Genomic DNA, 18,577 nt, shown 5'->3' on the forward strand with positions numbered 1-18,577 from the left:
TCCAAGACTCACAAACTGAGTACAATGCAAGAAGACGTTATTTATTGAGGCTCAGTAGTGAATACAATACAAGAAGACGTTCTTTATTATGGCTCAGTGGTTATAAGGAGATAATTTTGCGGTAATATTGCGTTACTTTTCAAAAGTAACGAATCTTAAACCCTCATCAAAGGCTTTTCTATAGTATGAACTCTATGTGATGGCGTGTCACCATGCAATTCGAATTGATCTCCTTGCACACGATGCGATAAGGAAGGAAACACGAGATGTTTTTCGAGACTTGATTTAAGGTGAATACTTTTGTTGGTTACCTTGATCTTGTCGTAAAGGTTACATAAGATGTTTAATATTTGGGTTGGTTATAGAGAGTTTTGTGACAACCCAAATGCCTTTATCAATTCGTATGTTCTTAGAAATATAGCTTCTCATGTGGATGAGATTCGGCAAATGAATAATGAAACTTTCTCCTTGGGAGAAGTTTTGTTGATGTTGTCAATGCTAAGAAGCCTAGCATACTTGAAAGATCCCTTTTGTGATCTATATACGTCAAAGAGTTGGAACTTTGGGTCAATCATGTAGTCTATCAAAATGGTATTATTCGAGTGCCGAGGTACCATGATGATACATGGAGTTTAGTGGGAGCTAAAGTGATTTTCTTAGTCTAAATATGTGCTTGACATATTAGTGACTAGAAATGTAGCTAAGGTGATGTTTCTTAGTCTAAATATGTGTTTGACATATTAGTGACTAGAAATATTCTCGGGTGAATATTTGAGAGTAGCATGGCGCATCATAAATATCCGGATCTAATAAGATAGATCTCCATGGATATTAGCATTATAGTCAAGAGACTTATGTGATAAGATTCTTGACTCGTTAAAATTGTTGAACAATTAAAATGATCTCTTGTGCTTCCGCTGCAAGATCTATTAAATATGCTAAAAGCTTCTCTCGTCGGGACTTATCATGTTGAGAATATGAGAAGTCATTACCAATCATTTTCTAGTGAATGTCACTAGATGATTATCAAGAGCATCCTTGAGTACTTGAGAAGCACTGAGGATTTACTCTTATAGTTTGGAGGAATTTATGAATTTCGTGTAAAAGGATTACACCGAAACATTCCTATGCTTATAAGATGTTATGGGCCTCGTTAAGGAATGGTTAGCATGTAAGAGTGTTATGTGCATAAAGAATAATATGTATAAGAAGTTATACATATATGTATAAGAAGTTATACATGTGTAAAGAAGATATGTATGAGGAGTCATACATAAAAGATGTCATATGAAGAATGTGTATGTATAAGTGTTATACGTACAAATCATGAACGAAAAGCTAAGTACATTACAGTATCCGATGTTGTAAAATAGATAGTTGATAAACGGAATTTAATAGAACTAGAGTAGTTTCGTTAGCTGAATATCATCTCCCGAGAGACTGTGCAAACAGTGGGAGTGTTTGAATGGCTTTAGAACCAGAGTCTAAAAACTTGTTTAGACGTGTACTTAGAAATGCTCTATGTGATTAAAAGATTGCATAGAACAAAGGAAAATAGCAATGGAAATTAGAGTGATGGAACTGTTGCTAATCCTCTAACCAAAGCCGTAGGCATAAGGTAGACATGATGGTTATGTCATTTCAATGTGATTGAAGAGTATACCTTAATTGCTAAAGATCGTTATGTAAATATTGGAAAGAGTATTGATATTTACATAAGTGATGATCGCATTCATTGTTCGAGTTTCTTTAAGAACTCAATTATTCAGTTTGACTAAAAACATTGAATACCTTGTTTATCTGAATAAGTTGTGGAGACAATGTTGAACACTATTCAAGTGAATAAGATGAACATTATATTTTGTCCTTAGTCACTTAATGAGGTGACGTCTCGGAGTGACTAGATTGTAAGTCGATTGATGGTTGTTCAACACCATAAGGTCATATGTGATGACTGGTCGATTACATAGGCAGAGTGTGTGACACTTTGCCGGACAGTGACCATTTAGAGAGTCCCTAAGTTCTATTATAGATGCCTGGTCGTGGAGGGGATCTCTAAGATGTTCTAATGAGTCGATTCTTTTGACTGGAGACTATTATCTGAGCAAGTGCAGTTTCCGAGTGACTTTGGTTTTTGTCCTAGGTCGTGCCGTGAAAGGAGGCCAAAAGGGCATTTACTAGGTCATGATGAGCTGTATTGTGCAATAGGATAGATAGGGCATACAAGAATTGTCCACCCACGTTGGGTAACTATATCTCAAGGCCACTCGAGGAGTTAATGACTACAAATGCGTGGCCACGCTCGGAAGTAATCTGTGAGAGATTTTTCCGGTCAGGTAGTCACACTCCTGATCGAGAGAACCACTCGCGATGTGTTCATGTGCAAGTGCGACCTGAAAGACACCTTGCATTGAGTGGGAGATTAAAACGGACAAGAGAATTGGTAGCGCACACCTTGTGTCGGACAAGTGGGAGATTGTTGGAGTTACTGTCCTCCACAATAGTGCGTTTACATAATTAATCTCATTAATGGAATATCATCAGATATTTATTTATCTGATCCTCGTCAGTTGATTAACGTAAATCGATAACGGTTGGCTGACTAGAGTTTGACGTTATTGTCGTGAGACGGCGGTGATCAACTGACCCCTTTCGGTTACACCTATAGGAACGAACCCCAATAGACAACTAATTAATTGTATGAAATACAATTTATTTAGTCCCTTGATTTGTAGACTAAAAGGTTAGTCAATTATTTTAAGAGAGAATTCGAGTTGTGAACTCGAGGAACGGCAGTTATTATTTAATTATGTGATAATTAAATAATAAATTTTATGAGACGGGTTTTAATTAATTAATTGTTAATTCACAAAAATTGTACTAATTGATTAATGTGATTAATATTAGTACATAAATAATATGTCTAGTGGTACACGTATATTTACGGAGTGATTTGGACGAATTAATTATGGAAGTATTTAAACATGAAACGATGTTTAAAATAAAAATTACACGTATTTGTGCGACAAATATAAGAACCAACATGGACTCGTAAATGGGCAAGTGGACCATGTAAAATATAGTTGTGGATGATTACACACATAATCATTTCACCTTACTTTATATACTACCATAAGTTATCTTATAAAAGATTTTGCATGTGACGTAAGATGAAAAATATAAGACAAATTTAACACTCCACCTCACATCACTCCCACCCGGTTTTCCCCTTTATTAATGACCAATTTTTGGTCATTTTTACAAGTTAGCTCATTCATGTGAAGAGAATCATTCATCTCTCTAAAAATAAATTATCCATCTTTACTAAGATTGTTAGTAAATAAATATTATTACTAAGAGTGTTAGTAGTATATACAAATATAATCAAGGGAATATTTTTAACAAGTTTCTAGTACAAATACTCTTTAGATTATTGGGTAGAGTTTTTGGGTGCATCTTGAAGGAGATCTTCTCTTTGAAGATTAGTGAGGAGGATCATCCATTTGTTATGAGCTCAAGAACAAACTAGTAAGGTGAACTAGTTTGTGCCCTTTTTACCATAAAATCAATGTAAGGAAATCGTTTTTCCTTAAACTTTCATTTTCATGCTTTTATATTTGCATGCATGTTACATAGATCACCTAAATGATAAATTATGAGATAATTTTAATTTTTATTAGAGAGTCTAATATGGATCTATGATCTTTCACATTTGGCATTTGAACTCAATTTGATGATTATAGTGCCCATTCCCTTTTGGTTGACAAAATGATGATAGAACTAAAAGAACGGTTGCATAGCTTCAAAGGTCATCTTGGAATAAACGGTAGCCAAGGAATTATCACACCATAATATACTCTTGACTAGGCCGTAGTCCTAGGGTATCTTGAGGGTATTCTAGTAAACAAAGTCTCAAGGAGAAACATTATCTACAAGGGCCTTATATACACTTGTCAAGCTTCCCAATTAGGCATTTTCACAAAAAAATTCTACCATGCAACTACATGCCATGATGTAACTAACATATATACAATTCTGATGCATATGCTTCTATCAACTATTATGCCATATAAACTAAATGCAACTCTTAACATCACATAGGTTCATGCCGCATCAACAAAAAGTAGCCACATTGTCATTAACATACAAGAAAGGGAGAAGGAGATTTGGAAAGAGCATACCATGCGGTCTTTTTTATATCTTTATGCTTCAAATGTGGCGTAGTCGTCCCCATGTGATAAGAGTGACAAACAAACATGTATATACTAGTCTATGCTAAAAAGAAAGAACATGTTTTTGGAATTTTTCAATTTTTATCATTTTTTATAAAATAGGTTAGATATTATTATTTCCCATCCCCACACTAGTGTGGACATTGTCCTCAATGGACGAAACGATAGGAAATTTATGCAATTGCAAATGAAGCTATATGAAATGCATGAGTTCTATACTAAATGCATACTACATGGTATGCAAACTAAGCTATTCTACATGATGCATGCTTTCTATTAGGTTGGAGAGCTAATTTGAGTTAACTCGGGTTGCTTATGAATGAACTTCCCCAAACCAAACTAAACACTATTGCTAGTGTAAAAATTGGGAAGTTTATTCATAAGTTATGCAATGCAATGCATGATAAGCAACTTGACATTTTAGATTCTTCATTATGGGAGCAAAAAAATAGTCACCACAATGTTGCCGAGGTGTGAGTCCTTTTATGTTTCTAGGACTGAAAAACTCTTAGCCATAAAGAGTCCAAAAATAACTCTCTAAATGCTCTATACTACATGTTATACAAGCTATGTAATCACGAGATAAAAAAATAAAGCAAAAGGAGGGGTAGGAGACTCTTAATGGTATAGGATGAGATGCTATGGAAGCCATCAACTCCTTAATTGTGTCGTCCTCCTTTCACTAGTTCAACAATCAACTATCCCTCATCATGATATCGTCATCATTATCCTCCAAGGATCCGGAGGCATCACCATCATCATCTTCACTTGAACTTTGGTCACTTTCTTCATTACTTGCTTCACTACTCTCCCTATGTTCATCATCAACATGCTCCTCACTCCTAGCAACCTGGATTTCCTTTTCCTCATCTTGCGAGGCTTGAGTAAAGAATACCTTCCTATCCACCAAATACGGCAAAGGACTCTTAGGGGCCTAGCAAGGTGAAAGAGTGGTGGATATTTGGTATAGTAGGCATTCACCCGATCCTTATAAGCCTCCTTATGGACATGCTTCATTAACTTAGTCAAGTAATCTTTGCCTTCCACAACATTTGGATCATCGGTTGTGAATTCTAAAAAGGCAAAGGGTTAATGCGGTATAACTAAGGAAGACGGGTCTTCATTTGGATTTTGTTTTTCGTTGATGCTTGTCTTGGTAAGTCGGGAGACGGGAATAAGATAGTTGTTTCGGTGAGTGGAAATGCCACAAATTTTCCCTGGCAAGACTATAGAGTCGGCTCCCTTGATTATCCATTCGTATCCCGGGGTTGAGTTATCATGTCTCATCCAATGGAATTTGTGAATTAGCGAACTCATATCAAGGAGATGACCACCCTTAACCGGCTTGTAAGCTTTGTTCTCATTGAAGTTTGGGTTAAAGTGTTTAGCCAACTTTGTTATCAAGCCACCATTGACAATAAAGGCCGTCTTTTCCTTTCCTTCTTGGGTGTCCATCCACCTCTCCAACAACAATTGGAGAATATTGTAATCATTCTTAGACTTTCCATGGACAATCATGTAATAATCTAAGTAGGCAAGGTCATGTTCGGTCATATGATTTGCTTCTTTTCTTGCTATTAAGGTATTGGCTATGGACCAATGCCAATACCGAATACCCGGATGTTGGATATATAAGGCATTGCACTTCCTACAAGTGGTCAATTCTCGTCCAACAATCGCCTTCCATAGGGGATTGGCATTGAAATTTAGAGGCTTATTGAAGAAATCCCAATGGTCACGATGTTGGAGTATGTGTCCTCAATAATAGTGCGATCACATATTAAATCTCATAATAAGAATACAAAAAGGGATGATTCAATATATATAGTCAACTGATCAACATTAATCGGTAACGATTGGCTGACTAGAGTTTGACGTTACTATCGTTTGACGGTGGTGATCAGTTGATCCCTTAAGGTCACACCTATTGGACAATTCCCTTAACTAATAAGTTAATTAATTGTATGTCGATGCAGATTAATTAATTCCTTAAATTGAACAAATTTTTATCAATGAATAAGAGTTATATATCTTATTTTAATGTGATTAAATAAGATTCAATTTAGAAATTAATATGTTATATTAGTAAAATTGATTAATGTCTATGAAACATTTGAGATAAGAACAATTTGTTAATCATAATTGCAAAATGTTGTAGATTTTATTAACTAGACTTAATGTGACCCATTTTATATACATGTAATTGTGAATTACTTGTTAATTTGTTAAATGTAGTCTATTTAATATATAATGATATTTAATTAGTTAAATATGCATTTATATTACTAATGACATGTTACATGTCACATGTCACAACCTATTACAAATGACAAATTACAAAAACTAAAATGGTGTCCATTTTAAGTGTGGGAGCCGGTTTTAGTAGGTAGTTTTAGGGTGTATGTGGTTGATTATTTTATCTGGAAAAGCATAATCATCACACTTGACCTACACCTAAACCTAACCTATTATTTGGGTAAGACAAAAAGCAAAAAGGAAAAACTTTATCCCTTCCCCATGGACCATGAAACCGGCACTCCCTCCCCTTTATCATGAGATGATGTTCTCATTTTTCATTCTTATTTTTTTGTGCTTATCTCTCAAAACCTCCATAACATAAAATAAGTTTTATGCTTGAATTTGTTCTAAAAATTCTAATATCCCAAAATATTACTAGTGTAGTAATAATAATACTATTAGAATAAATTTAAGGTTACTATTAATATTATCTAGTTAACAATATTATTAGTGTTAAGGGTATGTCTTGGGTGCCACTAAGAGGAGAGTTTCTAATTTGGAACTTTGGTTTTTGGAGGATCATCCTAAAGTGATTAAGCTCAAGAACAAGGTTAGGAAGGTGTCCTACCTTGTGCCCAAATAAATCCGTCCAACATTGTGTAAGGAATAATTGTTTTCTCCTTATTTCATTTATTCACATATTGAATGCACTAGATCTATTATTCTAAATTAGTGAGTAATTTAGAAACTAATTAGAGGACTCTAATTAGGGGTTATAGAACCTAACAATTGGTATTAGAGCTTTGTTGATGCATGCAAATCGTTTTTTTTTAGTTTTTTACGAGTTATTTGATGACTAAAATAAAAACCGGAAAATTTGTGTTTATATAGTATATGCACGAAATTTTTCCATGCATGTATACATTCCAGTCCTAAAATGTTTTAGGTCATTTTAGATGATTTATGGAATTTTATTACTCACTTTTATAATTTATTGGATAATAATAATATTTTATTGAGTAAAATGGTTATTTAATAACTAAAAATAGTTATATGTTGTTTCTGGCCACGAAATTTTAATATGATCTCATATTCTCACATGCATATTTTACTTATTTTATGTAAAATTTGAAGTTAATGTGATTAGTTTCGCACGATTTATGATTTTAATGGTTAAAATGGGATAAATTGAGATTATATAAGCTAAAAATAGCTAAAACGAAATTTATGGCATAAAATTTTTTCCCCAGAGTTTCACACATTTTTAGAACATCAGGTGTGAAAAAGAAAAATTAATTTTGTTAATTTTGTGTGTTTATTGATTTTTATGTGATAAAAAGATAAAAGGCAACTTTATTAGTCATAAAAATTAAATTCGAAACTTTTGGTTGGATTTATGTTTTTCATAATTTTTTTGTGATTAATTTGGAATTAAGTTTTGAAAATTATAATTAAGTGGGCAACTTTTATTGAATTCTTGGGATCTTGATAATATTCCAGAATATACAAAATTTTGATTTCGAATTTTTTCCAAATTTTTATGATTTATTGGGAATTATTTCTTAATTGTTAAGATTAATGAGATTATAATGAGCAATAATGTAAAACCAAGTTAGATTATTGTCTAATCTTTGTGTAGACTAATATTTGAGTCCTAAGATAGTTGGGGTAATTAACTTGGGCTTAAATTTGATTTAAGTATTATTTTGGTGATTTTAATGAGTTAAAAGTCACGCATTTCCATAAAACCAAAGCGATATACGATATAATCTATTAAGATGATTTGGCACATTCATTTTTGCATGTTGAATACATATATTATGCTTCATATTTTTATAGATGTATCTCATTTAAATTTATGTAATTTTGAATCATGTAATTTGTCTTAGTATGGCCTTAGTTTTTAATCGGTATTACCCGTAATGTAAGGGAATATCGATTTGGTTGTAATTTTAATGGGATTTCGCATCACCGTTTTGTAATTTAATAGATTTAAATTTTTATTACATATGTATAACAGGATATGCTATGTATTTTATTATTATTTTCTAATTTTGGAGTTTCCTAAAGACGGCGCCATTCGGAAAGGAGTTCTGATCATGACGGTGTTTCCTTGGGAGGCGTGTCACATGAAGTTCAAGGGACCAAAAGAGTTGGTTTCTGAATATGTAATAGATTATTAGATTTTCTATTTTAGGAAAGGCCATACTAGGAAATTGCTTTTCTTTACATGTTCTATTTTATATGTTTGCATGCATGCCAAATCGCCATAACATCACATGCATATCTTTTTATATCGAATCATCGACCTTGTCAATTATAATTATCGATAGATCACTAATTTAGTTCACTTAAAAGAGATAGATAATAAATTGACAAGACCTTCACATTCCTAAAAATTGAGACTTAGCCTTACCAAATAGTAGGAACTCATGAATCCCAATTTCATTAGGGGTACAATACGGTATTGAAATATTATACCAGGGTGCTTTCTTTTAACGTTGGGTAAGTGAGGTAATAAAATGTTATTACACTTCAAAATTTGGTTGATCTCAACGAAAGTATTAGAGGGACCATTGCCCAATAGGTTCGGGTTAAAGATGAACTTAATGTAATTTCATCGACCGAGAGTTCTAAGTGTAGAATCGGTTAAATGGGTTAACCAACCAAATTGTATTAGTAAAGGTTTTAGAGGGACCGTTGTCCCACAATCGAGCTAGTATGAATTTGGGTCTTGGAATTGTTTATATAATTGGGTGGAGGTCATTATATAAATGCTAAAACTTGCTAAAATTTTTCATATGTTACGATGAATGTTAGTTTTCCCACTATTTTGTTGGTTAAATTTGTTCTAGATCTTTGCTCCTAGACATATACGATGTCATTTCGATTTTAACTTATGTCTCCTTTAAACCACTATAGCCAATGACAAATAGAATCTCCTTTCTAAAAAGCCTCAATTGAACCGTTTAAATAGGGCATGGACTAGCTCCATAGGAATCGTTCTATTCCATAGAACTCCATAGGAGTTGTCCTATGTCATTTAAGATTAGCATCTTAAATTCCTAACATGCCGATGTATGATTTCTTGTGAAGAAGTATGAATAGAAGTAATGATTAGTCAAAATATGTTTTGATAATATCTTATATGCATCTACGGTTCAAAAGTCTTATTGCTCAACCTAAACACTTGTCATCAAGCACTTAATTTGTTAAGAAAATGACAATGTTAAATTGGTAAATTAATTTGTTAGAAATTTTGATTAACCAAATACCACAATAGAGTTAAACCTTGTGAAGGATTAACTAGGAATTTATTTGAAGATAAGTCTTCATCAAGTAGAAATTGTTGAAGTCAGTGGGAGCAATAAGAAGTAAGTACCTACCTTAATTGCTAAGGATAGAACTAGGCTCGAAAGAGAAAGTGTTAGACACTAAAATAGAGACAACCCCCAAATAAGTAAAGATCAAGGAAGTTGGTCGTGTGACTCCAACATATTCCTTCCTGAATATCTATGACATTGGCATTGCATTCTTGCTAATTACCACATCATGAGTATTTGATACAAATGTGTGCCCTTACATACCACGATTAAGTTTATGGTGAGACCATACAAATCAAGGTAATTATATTCAAACTAGAAATAAATGTCATATATACAAGACTCAAGTTGGTGACCCCAATCATTTCTCAATTCCCGATTGAAAATCGCATTTAGAAACTAGTTTTGACTAGTCTCCCAAACCATTTGATTGGGAATCTTTTTATGTGTGCGAATCTTGTATTCAAAGCAAGATAATTCATGACTTTTTCGTGAAAAGGATTATAAATAGAGCAAGATATTCGCCCTATTTACACTTTGAAGTGCATGGCCGAATACATTTTCAATCAGAAAAGGTTATTACTTCTTCATCTCTTTTACCAACGAACTAGGTAAATACTTGGTATTCACTTAATGAGATAAGAAGAGAAATTCTTTGAATAAGTTCAATGAATGTTTAAAAATTATCAAAACCCAGAGATTATAAAACCTAAGTATTAGTACTTTGTTAAAATAGGGAACAACAAAAGTGAAGACTTTTATCTGCACCAAAAAGAGTATGATATGGTATCACAAGTTCACTTTCATTACGATACGATTGAATCTTTGCAATATAGTTGGAGGTAGTTTCTGTTATAAAATTTGTCTGGCATTTAAATTTTCCACTAAAACAAAACATGGTTAAAGCAATCATCTACTTTTCATATGATATATGGTTAGGCATGGTACCTAAATTGTAGCTTATTTCAATAGTAAACATGTGCTCTTTCTTCCTACATGATCACGAGAACAAAGGGTTTATGGTTCATGATGCTGTCTATTAAAGAAAAGAGGATTATTTCTTAAAGACGGAGTGGGAGAAAATGTTTAAGAGCCACAAACTGAAGATAAGACGTAGGAAAGTGGTCTTTCTTGGTCAAAATCAGTAAATATTGATTCGAAACCTAAGTGGACAGGAGTCATCTTATTTTTGAAAGTAACAAACCTGTAACTTAATCAGATGCTTTATCTAGTTTCAACTCCGCAAAAGTCGGAAATGAACATAAACATTAAGATGTTTCCATGACTTGGTTGATTGGTGGTAAGAGGTTAACATCAATTGCAACGCTTAGTTAAATTCGGATTTTTTATATTATTTGACTGTTTGATTTTAAAATCATCTTTCATGAGTTTTGTAAATCCCAACTATCCTAAGGTAGGATACGAACTTAAGAAGAAGTCTTAAGTAGAAGTCAAGAAGTGGAATGGTATGTTTCAGTCATGTAATAAGCCTTTCTCGATTTGCCGAGTAGTTTTGTTTATACATGAAGTTTAGTGGGAGTAGGGTGGTATTATTAATCTTATATGTGAATGACATATTGATCACTATGAGTGATGAAAGACTTAAGAGAAGAATAATACATCCCTAAGATATCCAGTTCGATGGATATTAGCATAAAGTTAATATTCTTATGTTAATACGAATCTTGACAAGTTCAAAAGTATTGAACATGAAGAAATTTAATCCATTTGCTTCCGCTGCTGGATTAATTTATTATGCTAAGATGTATCTATATTCTTATACTTCGTATACTTGGAGTACGACGAGAAATTAAAATCGAATTTTTGTGAAAGTCAATATATAGCCATATAGTCTATCCATTAGTACTCAAGAAGCACTAATGATATGTCTTCTATGTCTCATATATAGATAACATATTATTCATTGAGAATTACGGACCAATGCTCTCCTCCGTGAAGGAGGGATTGGGGAGATGCAAAGCATCTTTAATATCCGAATCTATAAGTGATATATATGAGAGGATAAGTGTTTAGAAATAATTATTGGATTTATGTGCAATGAATTACACAAAAACCATATTCTAAACACATAAGGATGGTTGGAGAACCATATTGGCTATGATTATTTGAGGAGTAAATCTGCGAGAAACGCTCTAGGCAGTTGAACAATGAGAAATATACAACGGTGATTATATTGTCAATTGATCATCATTTATCAGTAACGATTGGCTCACTAGAGTTTGACGTTGCTGTCGTTTGACGGTGTTGATCGCTTGAGTACACTTGCAACTATGAGATATGCAAGAAGGATGAATTCCACACACTGTGAGGGCAGTGGGAGCTATCCTAAGGCAAGAGAGCCTATGTCTAGATTGGATCTAGACACGTACTCAAAAGGTTTTATAATACAAGATTATAGATAACGAAGGAAAATAGTATATAATGAGGTTAAGTAAGGTGCAAGATGTTGCTAAAACTAGTTAACCAAGGCCTTCTCATAGGCTTAACATGATATGTCATGCCATTTTAATTGAATTGAGATGAACGATTATATACAAAATTTAATTATGGATTATAGATTATGTAATAATTGATATTGTATTAATTTTACATATGTGATAATACATTAATCGTTTGAGTTTTATTTTAAACTCTTTTACTTTGTTATATCCAAATATGTTGTAAGGACAATGTTGAACCCTATTAAAGTGAACTGGATTAATATAGTATTGGCCCCTAGTCACTTGTATGAGGTGATGTCTCCTAGTGACTAGAATGTGAGTCAATTTATGGCAAGTTCAAGTGTCATAGGGTCATAAGAGATGACTAGTCGATCACATAGGCAGACTGTATGGGACACTCTGTCGGGCAGTGACCGCTTATAGAGTTCTTGTAATTCATATAGTCTGGTCGTGGCGAGAGCTACTATATTATTCTTTTTAAGTCGATTCTTTGACTAAAGACTGTTCGCCCAAGGTGGCACAGTTTCTGATTGAATTTGATTTTGGCTCCACGACTGCCGAATATGTAGTGCAAATGGTCATCTTTTGGGTCATGATGAGCTGTGGCTATTAAAAGGGAATAGTACAATAGGAATTGTCCACCCCCTTGTCAGGGTTATCCAAATTTTAGGGCCACTCGAGGAGTAGTGAACTGCAAATGCGTGGCCACGCTCGGAAGGTATCTACGGCAGATATTTCTGGTCAAACAGTTACTCTCCAGATCGAGGAAACCACTCTAGATATGATAACATGCAAGTACGACCTTCAAGACACCTTGCATTGAGTGGGAGATGTAATAAGAAAAGAGAATTGGTGACACATAATTGTCTTGGACAAGTGGGATATTGTTGGAGTATGTGTCATCAACAATAGTGCGATCACATATTAAATCTCATAATAAGAATATAAAAAGGGATGATTCAATATATATAGTCAACTGATCAACATTAATCGGTAACGATTGGTTGACTACAGTTTGACGTTACTATCGTTTGATGGTGGTGATCAGTTGATCCCTTAAGCTCACACCTATAGGACAATTACCTTAACTGATAAGTTAATTAATTGTATGCCGATACAGATTAATTAATTCCTTAAATTGAACAAATTTTTATCAATGAGTGAGAGTTGTATATCTTATTGTAATGTGATTAAATAAGATTCAATTTAGTAATTAATATGTTATATTACTAAAATTCATTAATGTTTATGAAACATTTGAGATAAGAACAATTTGTTTATCATAATTGCAAAATGTTGTAGATTATATTAACTAGACTTAATGTGACCCATTTTATATACATGTAATTGTGAATTACTTGTTAATTTGTTAAATGCAATTTATTTAATATATAATGATATTTAATTAGTTAAATATGCATTTATATTACTAATGACATGTTACATATCACATGTCACAACATATTACAAATGACGAATTACAAAAAAATAAAATGGAGTCCATTTAAAATGTGGGAGCCGGTTTTAGTAGGTAGTTTTAGGGTGTATGTGGTTGATTATTTTATATGGAAAAGCATAATCACCACATTTAACCTACGCCTAAACCTAGCGTATTATTTGGGTAAGACAAAAAGCAAAAAGGAAAAGCTTTATCCCTTTCCCATGGACCATGAAACCGGCACCCCTCCCCTTTATCATGAGATGATGTTCTCATTTTTCATTCTTATTTTTTTGGTGCTTATCTCTCAAAACCTCTCTAACATAAAATAAGTTTTATGCTTGAATTTGTTCTAAAAATTCTAAAATCACAAAATATTACTAGTGTAGTAATAATAATAATATTCGAATAAATTTAAGGTTACTAATAATATTATCTAGTTAATAGTATTATTAGTGTTAAGGGTATGTCTTGAGTGCCACTAAGAGGAGAGTTTCTAATTTGGAACTTTGGTTTTTGGAGGATCATCCTAAAGTGATTAAGCTCAAGAACAAGGTTAGGAAGGTGTCCTACCTTGTGCCCAAATAAATCCGTCCCACATTGTGTAAGGAATAATTGTTTTCTCCTTATTTCATTTATTCGCATATTGCATGCACTAGATCTATTATTCTAAATTAGTGAGTAATTTAGAAACCAATTAGAGGAGTCTAATTAGGGGTTATAGAACCTAACACACGAAGCCCAAGTACCTTACTGAAATGAGCCTTAATCATGCGCCTACTTTGGTTCTCAAGCCGAAACTCAACATATCTTCGAGTTTCTACCTTATACTCCCTTAAAGAGCTAATGAAATCCAACTTAAGGGAGGGGTAAGTCAACTCATCCATCTCAAACAAGCTAGATAACCCCATAGACTCGAAGAATTATCTAGTTTGATCAAGCACTCCCAACTTTCTTAAAGTATCTTGGCAAACAATTTTGGTGGCAATGACTTTCTTTTTGCTAGGGGATTCGAATGCATTTCTATGATCATTAGAATGTTACCTCCAGATAGTCTTTGAGTTGCTCGACCTCCGGTGTTGTGGTAGAAACCTCCTCGATAGGCTCCCTTACTTGTTCCCTTGCTTGTTCAACCACCACCAATGCCTTGGATGCTAGAACTTTTTCTCTTTGAAAGATTTTGGGATTTTTATGCTTGAGTGTTTCCCTTAGTTCTTGCCATGTTGATTCCTCCTTTGAATTGATGTCAACAAACCTTAGATATGCTTGAATGACCTTCCTTTCTTCCAACTTCAATCAATTTCTCAATCTAATTGGGGATTTTCGAAAATGCTATAAGCCGAGAAATTTTTTGATTGATTTGATAAGATTTTGATGTTTGAAAGTCTAAATGTTGACAAAGGAGAGATTTGATTTGAATTTGAGCAAGTTTGAAATGATTGTTGATGAATTTGGTTGAGTATTATAGGTTTTTGATGATTTAGTTGAGTGTTGTAGTGAGGGAAATGTGTTTGTGTTTGTAAATGGGGAAGATATAAATGAGGAATGAAAAGATGAATCCCGTGTTTGAATGGATTAGCAGATAGGGACGTGCGACCTGGGTTCGGGATGGGAGGATTCTGCTTCAGGATGTTGCAATTGTTCTTTGGGGATGCCCGACTTGACCTCAGCTCGAGCGGTCTGAGCACTGGGACGCTCGTCCTAGTTCTAGCTCGAGCGGGTAGCAATGCAGCCCTTGTCTCCTTTTCTATAAATCCCGCGAGCTAAGGCCAACCCATGGGGATCCCTTTTCAGCTATTTTTTATCCTTGATTTCCTATCATTCCATCATTGGGTTGGACTCCATAGGCTTGGCTAGCCTAGACAATTGCTTCCCAACACTTGATCATCATACACTGCACAATGCAAACACAATTAAAAACCCTCCCTCACTTGCTATCATGTCACAAAATTCCTATAACAAAGCATATAAGATGCAATGAAAAAATAATGAAATGCACAAATTAAATAAAATGCAAGTTAAGAGGTTAGCATATTTACAAATGGTAGTTTAGGGAGGACTCCACTAAACTCTTCTTCAATTTGAGAGGTGTCAAGGAGGCAAAGCACGGGCGTTGTTGATGTTGCTCAACGCCTTATAGAATTAATCGAAGGCTTGCTCACTTTCATAGTAGAAGTCTTGTGTAGACCACGATACATAGTTGCTTACACTAGTGTAGCAACCCGAGTCAATGTTGTGGAGATAAGGGGTTATAGCGTTTCCAATGTAAGGATTAACCAATCCGTCAAAATTATTATCCCATAGACCATTTACTTCCTTTTCTTGTTCCCCCATGTTGAGAGGATTATGAGTTGGCAAGAGCAACTCTTCTTTCTTGTTGTCATGGCCAATGAGGCCTTCATTGATACTTGTCATGATGGATGACCCTTTCAAGCTCTCATTCTTGTTATGAAAAATCACATGCTCTACGAATAGAGCCACTTTAATATCGCCCACTTCCTTCTTCCAATTGGGCGGTGTTTCCTTGCCCTTCATGTTAGGATTTTCCTCTTTGACTTGACATTTGAATGGGGATTCCACTTTCTTCTTTTCACATTCCCGGCTATAATGATCAACCATAAAGCATGGTTCGTGCAAGTTGGGAGCTCTCATAGTCTTTACAAGATTAAAGGTGATTGTTTCGTCACCAACTTCAAGTGTGAGGATCCCGTGCTTTACATCAATCACCGCTCTGACGGTGTGTAATAACGGTCTTCCTAGAATGATCGGTATATTGGAATCTTCCTCTATGTCAACGATAACAAATCCACCGTTATAAAAAACTTTCCAATTTTCACAGGTACATCTTCCCATACCCCAAGTGGTTTCTTAGTTTTTCGGTCCGCCATTTGTAGAGTCATATTAGTGCACTTAAGTTCTCCCACCCATATCCTTTCGCATACCGATTACGTCATAAAACTCACACTTGCACCTAGATCACATAGTGCTTTGTTGATTGTGGTGTCGCCGATGGTAAATGGAATAAAGAAGCATCCCAGATCTTTTATCTTAGGTGGGGAATTTCCTTGGAAGAATTCCACTACTTATCTTTGTGAATGCGATAGTTTCCAACTTCCTAATGGACTTCTTCTTGGTAAGGATGTCTTTCATGTATTTTGCATAGGCCGGCGCATGGTTGATCAACTCCGTAAATGGGATGGAAACCTCTAAGTTCTTCACAATCTCCATGAATTTCCCAAGTTGCTCATCAAGCTTGGGCTTGGCTTGGCGACTTGGAAACAGAAGTCTAATCACAATAGGTTCTCTTTCAACCTCTTTGGCCTTCTCTTCATTTCTCTTCTTCAATGATTCGTTGGTAGTTGATTCCACTACCCTAGGATTTCTCCTCAATAGTTCCAACTCCTTCCTTTGTTCCATCACATCTTTTGGCTTGACACTTTCCTCAATAACATCCTCTTTAATCGGCTTCTTAGGTCCCTCATATTGTGTACCACTCCTCAAGTGAATGGCATTGATGGTTTCATGCTTTGTAGGAGGATTACCTTGGGGAGGTAATTGTCCTTTTTGCCTTTGGGAACTCGAAGAGGCCAATTGGGTCATTTGTCTTTCCAACATCTTGGTATGAGCAAGGATATTGTTGATGGTAGTGTCTTTGGCTTGGCTATATCTTTGCATTTAAGTGAAGAAGTCTTGTTGGTTCTTTTGCATTTGAAGGACCGCTTTTTGAACATCAAAATCTTGGTCATTGGTTTGATTGTAAGAGGGTTGGTTTTGGAATCCTTGGGTTTGGTTGAAAAAAGGTCGTTGAGTAGGATTTCTCATTGGAGGTGGGGTGTTTGTTGGTTGAGGATTTTGAACATTTTGGCTTTTATATGAGAAGTTTGGGTGAAATTTGGTGTTTTCATTGTAAAAGTTTGAGTAAGGGGTGCCATTCTTGTATGCTTGGAAAGCATTAACTTGCTCATTTGTGCCCCTACACTCTTGTTGATCATGTCCCAAAGTTCCACAATTCCCACATACTCCATTTGGAATAGAAGATGTTGACACCATGACATTGACATGTTGATGTTTCTTCGGTGATTGAGTGGCCTCATACATCTTGGCTATGGCCTTGTAAAATTTCAAGTTCATTGTGTCAATATGGGAGCATAATTGGGCACCCAAATCGGCACTCAATTGTGTGACGGAGTCAACTTCATGTCTCCCTCCCCTAGTAGCTTTTCTTGGCCTACTATATTAAGAGTTGTGAACCACCATCTCCTCTATCTTGGTCCAAGTTTCGTTATCATATACTTCGGTGAATCTTCCATTAGAGCCCATGTTGAGCACATTCCTTGAGTCTTCATACAACCCATTCTAAAATAGTTGGACTATAAACCATTCGGTTAACACATGATGAAGACAAGAGCGACATGTACCTTTGAATCTTTCCCATGCTTTATATAGAGACTCTTCATCTCTTTGCTTGAACCCAGTGATTTGGGCTCTTAACATGTTGGTTTTCTCCGGAGGGTAAAACTTCTTGTGAAAGGCAAGTGCTAACTTCTTCCATGAATCAATTCCAAGAGTGGCCTTGTCTAGGCTCTTCAACCATTGCTTCGCGGCTCCAATCAAGGAAAAAGTGAAAAATACCCATCGAATTTGATCTTGTGTTACCCCCGTTTGGGAAATTGCATCACAATAGTAACAAAAAGTCTCCATGTGTAGATGAGGATCCTCACTAGGCATCCCTCCAAATTGACTTCATTCGACTAATTGTATGAATGCGGATTTGGCAATGAAATTACCGGTCAAGTGGGGTAGTGTTGGAGTACCATTAGGTAGGTTCTCCTCGGTTGGTACCAAATGAGATGAGAATTTAGGCATTGTAGGTTGATTTTGTGG

The 18,577-nt window shown here is 34.8% G+C and overlaps 1 non-coding gene across 1 annotated transcript; it reads left to right on the forward strand.

Moving 5' to 3' along the window:
• The first annotated feature begins 18,080 nt into the window (after positions 1-18,080).
• LOC141635757 (small nucleolar RNA R71) lies at positions 18,081-18,187 on the forward strand. Its single transcript, XR_012540419.1, has one exon. It is a non-coding gene; the product is annotated as a small nucleolar RNA R71 (small nucleolar RNA).
• Positions 18,188-18,577: the final 390 nt, after the last annotated feature.

This window comes from Silene latifolia, chromosome Y (genome assembly GCF_048544455.1).
Source record: "Silene latifolia isolate original U9 population chromosome Y, ASM4854445v1, whole genome shotgun sequence".
NCBI lineage: Eukaryota > Viridiplantae > Streptophyta > Magnoliopsida > Caryophyllales > Caryophyllaceae > Silene > Silene latifolia.